Below are 7,300 nucleotides of genomic sequence, written 5' to 3'. Positions count from 1 at the left end.
GCTGGTTGTGCTTAATACAGGGGACCCCTACGTCGTTTGTCCCCTGTATTTAGCACAACCAGTACTGGGGCTCCAAAGCCCAGGGCTGGATGTTTTCTGTGAGGGGTGGCTACGCTTTTTTTTTTTTTTTTTTACGCATTAAATTTTTAACATAAATGCGTAGATCTCACTGCTGCATTCGTCCATCTGTAACTTATTGATTTGATTTTCTCAGATGTATACTCACTACCAGTGAGCCCTCTGTCGCCCACTGATGCCCCTTTTGCACTGCACCGCTGCCACTGCTCTGCACCACCGCTGCTGCCGCTACCCCACACGCCTACAGCCATCTCTCACTCTGCACCTCCCAAACCCATATATCCCAACATTTAAAGATGTTGAGGAGGTACAGGTCATACCCGAAAAGTGGGCGTGGCTTGCTGTAAAAGGGGCAGATCCTTGCGGCTTCCCCCGTTTTTGTCACTTTGGGGGCGTGCCCAGCACTCCCTACACAAGAGAACAGATGCCGTGTGCATGCGCACGGCATCTGTGCTCCTCCTGCACACCCGCTTGCTGTAAAAGGGGCGGAGCCTCGCATCTTCACCCGTTTTTGTCACCTTGGGAGCGTCTCTCCGAGACGCTGGGCAGCCCCCAGGCTCTCCCAAGAGAACAGATGCGCACGGCATGTTCTCCTATGCAAAGCAGCGGTTTGTGCTCCCCCAAACTTCCCCCCCACCACGGGACACTGCAGCATGCAGGCGGGACAGTCCCAGAAAAATGGGACTGTCATGCTGGAAGCGGGACAGTTGGGAGGTATGCAAACCAACCTCCTGTGTGCGGTCCCCTCTTCCACCCGCTGTCGCCCACTGATGCCCCCTTTGCACTGCACCGCTGCCACTGCTCTGCACCACCGCTGCTGCCGCTACTCCACACGTCTACAGTCGTCTCGCACTCTGCACCTCCCAAATCAACCTCCTGTGTGCTGTCCCCTCTTCCACCTGTGTTAGTGTACCATTTTGTTGCCCTTCTCCCCTGCAGGTGCCCAGTTTGCTCATCCAAACCCTGATAGTTAATACATTTTAAAAAAGCTATGAAATTCCATAGACAAAAAACCTTATGGTTTCACATGTCCCATTAAGGCTGCTTAGACATGATCTGAAAATTCACAAAACCTATTGATTTTCTGCCACTCAAACTCCAAAAAGCAATGAAATTACGATAATTAAGGCTGACGCCTTAATGGACGTGTTCCTTGCGCAATACAGATATGGTATGCCATCACACCCTGTGGTTAACTGCACATTCAGCACTCTCACAGAATAAGATTGCTGTCACTCACAAAATGGTGGAGCTGCTAATTCACAGAATTGTGTGCTCATTGGAATACACACATGCAGTCTATGCAACTGAGGTCAAAGCAGAAAATAGAGCTGTGCAGATGGGATAAAAGTGGTGTGGATTGGGGGAGGAAACACAGCAGTGTGGATAGGTGAGACACAAAGGCGTGTAGAGGAGAGAAGGTTAAGCAGTACAGAGGGGGGGTTGCCAAAGTAATGCAGATGGGTGGAAAATAGTGGTGCGGTTGGGGGGAAACAGAGTGGCCCGGTTTGTGGCGACAGCAACGTAGATGGGGGAAGCAAGTGGCATGGATATGGGAAGACAGGCAAAGACAGATTGGTGTGGATAAGGGAATACAGACTAGCACAAATAGGAGAACACACAACAGTAGGGTTGGGGAAGACAGAGTAGTGCAGGTGGGGGGAGGAGACAGAGTTGCACAGTTGGGGGGGGGTAGAGTGGTGCACATGGAGGAAAAAAGAGTGCCACAGAGGAAGGAGGTCAGCGGCATGGCTTAGGGGAAGGCAGTGGTGCAGAAGGAGACAGAGTGGCACGGATGCAAGGCGGTGCAGATGGAGAAAGACAGATTGGTACGGATGAGAGAACACAGACTACCATAGTTTGGAGACCACACAGCAGTAGGGATTGGGGAAGACAGTTTGGTGTGGATGGGGAGGAAGACAGAGTGGTGCGGGTGCTTCGGGGAGACAGAGTTGCACAGTTGAGGGACCAGAGTAGTGCAGATGGAGGAAGAAAGAGTGCCACAGATGAGAGAAAGACAGCAGCGTGGCTGTGGAGAAGGCACGGATGCAGGGCGGTGTGGCTGGGGAAAAACATTGGTGCAGATGACGGAACACAGACCATCATAGCTAGGAGACCACACAGCAGTAGGGATTGGGGAATATATAGCAGCATGGAGGCATATAGGGGAAGATAGTGTACATGCATAGACAGAGTATGATATTTTTAAAAATAAGGGAGCTGAACGTGTATTCTACATGAGATAAATGTATGCAGTGAGAAGGATGTGGGAAGCCAGTGAGATTGTTTTGGTGATCAAATAGGAAGATTGTGGGCACTGAGTGGGATGTGGGAGCCACATAACTGCTTTGACCTCAGTTGCATAGACTGCATGTGTGTATTCCAATGAGCACACAATTCTGTGAATTAGCAGCTCTACCATTTTGTGAGTAACAGCAATCTCCTGCTGTGAGAGTGCTGAATCTGCCGTTAACCACAGGGTGTGATGGCATACCATATCTGTATTGTGCACGGAACATGTCCATTAAGGCGTCAGAGTGGCAGAAAATCAATAGGTTTTGTGAATTTTCAGAATTAATGTATATAAGTCGTGTCCTTGTCCTGCACTGTAATGTACTGTAAGTTACTTGTTTCTTGTTCACCTATTAGTTCTATGTACTATGTAAGGCGCTGCGGAACACTTGTGGCGCCATATAAATAAAGGATAATAATAATAATAATAATAATAATCATGTCTAAGCAGCCTTAATGGGACATATGAAACCGTAAGGTTTTTTGTCTATGGAATATATATATATTTTATATATATATATGTATAAATTTCTCCAAGTCCTGCACTCACATCTATAATAGTCTCCAACGTAGGGGTGCACTCCAGCTACACCAGTCCAGGTTCCAGATAGCAGGCAACAATATCAATCCCGATGGATGCACTCACCAGTCAGATGTAGTCATAAAGTAATTTATTCCAGTCTTATATCAGAGGCCAGAATGGCGACGTTTCGGTCATATCCAGACCTTTCTCAAGCCAACAGCATATTTCAACAGTAGCAATGCCAGTAGGAACACAGGTAGATGCGATTGCTGCTGGTATTTATGGTGCTCTAATGGTAAGGTAGGATAGTTCTTGGAGCTGTGGCTGTACATTGTGCATACTTTGGATTGTTGCTGCTGTTGAAATATGGTGAGTGCAGCCATTGGGATTGATATATATATATATATATATATATATATACACACACATATATACAGTATATATAATTTAACATTGTAAAAACTTTAAATACTTGTGTTATATTCAGAACAATGAGAGCAAGAGTGTTTTGAACTATTTGCCTCTTACGCAATTAGCATAAATATGTAGAAAAGGTATATTCATGAACCAATAAAAATATGTCTGTATATTTCAACGCCCATGCACAATAAAAGAAGTTCCAATACGTGTGGCCGTGCCGTGCCCTCCGCACTCATTACGATTAATCTGCAACTTTATACACACTTTTTATCAATTACTATGTGACAAAAGTTCTAGAATCTGAGAGTCTACGACTAAGATGCATTATTTTAGGAAAAGTCCCCATCGCTACCCGTGGCAGTCGCACCAAGCATCTCACACCATAAGGCGCAAAAATATTAGGTGAATGAGGCACACATCACTACAAGAAACACTGATATAAAATATCTTAATAGGTTTGGAGGGTACCCTAATCTACCAGAATTGTCTGGATGCATGCAATTCAGCCGCAGCCACATAGCGTGCTTGGAAAGAGATACGGACCTTCGCCAGTATTTAGAGTTGGCTACATCTATGCAGCTGCAACATATAAATCCACTCATGAAAGTAGGTATCATCACTATCGGTGAATATTTGAACCAGCCCTGTTCTGTAAATGCACACACTCACCACGAAATAGGCCGTAATTCCATCTACGCTCCCACAGGACACCTACATAACACTCATCCTACGTTTGAATACCCCATTGCCTCCCAGTTAAGAACACAGGCATAATTGCTTGAAGTTGTGTATGCTGGGTCTGTCACAAGCACAGCTGTTAAAAATTGGTGAGATCACAGCTTCCAGTCTTCCGTCTACACCAAGCCCTGTTGTTTACAGTAACTCTAGTCTCTGTTTACAATGCCTGTTAGCCCCTGGTTGCCACTGTTCTTCATTCAAACCATTCCTGACTTCTGCCGTTAAAGGATCCATGTATGTGGTCATGCTCTTATACTGGCTCAAAGTGCCCTGTTAAGAAGCTGCCTGGTTCTGTTTTGACTATAACTCCAATCTAGAGATCCCACTTTGGCCTCTAACCTTGACTCCCTAAACACACTCAACACTAATCCTTGTATGAGTTTTGTGTATTGAAAATATCTTGCTAGATAGAGCGTGCAGCAAGTGCTGAACTTACAAGAGCTGTGGATGTCTAATGCTGGGTACACACTGGCCGATATATCGGCCATTCAATTGAACGGCCCATATATATTGCAGGCGTTCCAGCGGGTGTGTACCAGCGATATGAAAATGAACAACGACATCCACAGACATATTGCATTGGCTGTGCAGCACAGCTGATGGCCGATATATCTGCAGATATACTGGCACATCGTGCTGTGTGCATGGACGGCCAGCCGCCTGCACGTACACTTGCTGCAGTGGCCGCCAGTGACTGACATCACAACTGGGCGGGCACAAATCATGCAGACGATTGGTAAGTGTGTATACCCTAGTGTGTATCCAGTCTATTGTCAGGGCCCAGAACTATGAATTGTGCATATATTGATCATTAACCTTGTAAGTTTTATCCCCACATAAGTGGTGGTCTTACACTCTAGGTGCCATTGTTGAGTGCAGCCTACTGTATTGTAAATGTGTACAAGAAACAAAGTTAGATTTTACTTGTAGCCTCTACAAAGGTGCCTCAACCTCTACCCTCTCAAACTCTGTATGGTTTTCTACCCATCCCCTATCGAAATAGTGGCCAATTGAACCAGTTGATTATTTGAATTCATGACTCTAATGCTGGGTACACACTGACAGATATATTGCCTGATCAAATGATCGGCAATATATCTGCTGCCCGTCGGCCAGTGTGTACCTGCAATATGTCTGTGAACAAGGTCGTTCACAGATATATCGCATTGGCTGTGCTGCACAGCTGATGGACAGATACGTCTGCTGAGATATCTGTCCATCTGCAAGTGTGTACGAGCAGCCTGCAGGCCATCCAAACACATGCAGCGGCAGCCACAGGGAGGGGGCGGATACGCCCCGCCCTGCCCCCTGACCAGCGAGACCTGCCCCCTCCTACACACTGAACACAGATGATGGTTGTTCAGTGTGTACGAACAACCATCATCTGCTGATATATCTGTTTAGTGAGTACTCTCTCTAAACATGATGGTTCATTAAATATAATTAATTCAAGAACCACACCTTTGTGCAAGTACTTAACCAGTACTCACCTCCTCAGGGTGTTTGGTGCCCTTGAACGGTAAACCATGTAACATGACACTCTGACGTTGAATGTATAAGTCAGTTGGGGATCCTCTGTATATAGACTGGTTGTGTCCATGCTGACTTAAGTTGTTTATACACTATAAGATATGTCGAACTATATATCGTACACATTGTATAGTGTGTACAGCCGAACCGTTGTTCACAATGGTCGTTCATTGCATCGTCCCATCTGCTCTTCTGCAGTTATATGCAGCATGTTACGACACATTGCGCCATACAGCGGATTGTGCAGTGGGTATGGTGCCCACAATGTAGTGTTAAGGGGCCTATCCATTAGCAAATAAATTTGAACGATGAACAATTTATCGTTCAGTTGTTCAATTCATCTGCTAATGGATAGGCTCTGAACGATAAAAATGCGCACTCCCGCGGCCAACAAATTTGGTCTTTTGTCTCTCCAACATATTGGGCAATTATCGTTTATTGCTGTCAGATATTAGAAACATCTGTCGCGGTAAACGCGAAACGCCGAACGATTTTTTTAATGAAAATGAATAGAAACATAAAAAAAAATCCTGTCCCAGAATGATGTCATGCAATATCGTTCGTCGTTCGCAAAAATCTGTCATGTACATGACAGATATCTGTCACAGCAGCCCCAGGGATTTCCAAAAGATAAATCTTTTGTCTTTCAGAAGGATCTGCTAATGGATAGGCCCCTTTACAAAGCATCACACCATCATGGGGTTGCACCATCATATAGTGGGTACCCAGCTTAACTCTTAGGAGGGGTTCTATAATGAGCTATCTATTTTGTAAGCGAGTTTCAAGGTCTATCCCTACTGCCATAGTAATTGTTGGCTTAGCAAAGTATCTACTTCACTTATCACTATGTAGCTCATATCATTCATTTTCTGTGGAAAGCAAAGCAAGCCTGACAGCAATTGGGAAAGCATTAATTAGTCATCGTTTTAGGAGAAACCATTGTAATAAGCCCCAGATTTATAAGGAATACTATAAACATCTACTTTTATATCCTTTCTCACAGAGTTTATGGTGTTTTAACTTAAATTAAAATGTTGAATTATTTAAGTTAACTTGCACTCTGCGCGCTTCCTATGTTGTGCTGTGATGCTGCTGGCAGCTTCTCCTATAGAGAGTTTAGTGTCATCGCTTTGATGTCTCAGAGGAGCAGTAGTAGATGGCGACAAGACCCCTGACTCTCTCTTCCCTCTCCTCTGCCTCTCTCCCACAACAACCTCTTGCTTGCACCACATAATGTAAAAATGTATGTTTAGGTTAAGTGCAGAGCTATAAGGTGGATATACTGGAGGTTATGACGGGCAGGATATAGGGCCCTATTTATCAAAAACTGAAGAGTACAAATAACATTACTTTTTGCCCCATACTGAAGCCATTTGAAAGACACTATGATGTATATAGAACTATAATAACCACAGACAGAACACGAGTACACTGGGCCCTGGGTATACAGGATGTTAAGCGAGTTGCGCAGCAAAGGTGCTGGTGGCGATTAGCCCACACGTGGTACAGCTTAACTAGGTTTCAGGTTTATTTAACCAGGTAGGACAACAAGGTAGCATAGAGACACAGGGATAAACAGGCACAATAACAATTCTAGAGAAGCCAGGAGCATAAAGGTATTACTGGGTGTTGTAGTGCGTCAGGCTGCAGGATGGTGTATGCCCCAGTGGTTAGTGGTGCTATGCCCCTTAGTACTTGTGGTATCTGTAGGGCTCTGTA

The sequence above is a fragment of the Taudactylus pleione genome, unplaced genomic scaffold (genome assembly GCF_031769625.1).
Source record: "Taudactylus pleione unplaced genomic scaffold, aTauple2 ptg000203l, whole genome shotgun sequence".
NCBI lineage: Eukaryota > Metazoa > Chordata > Amphibia > Anura > Myobatrachidae > Taudactylus > Taudactylus pleione.
This window is presented reverse-complemented; position numbering follows the sequence as displayed.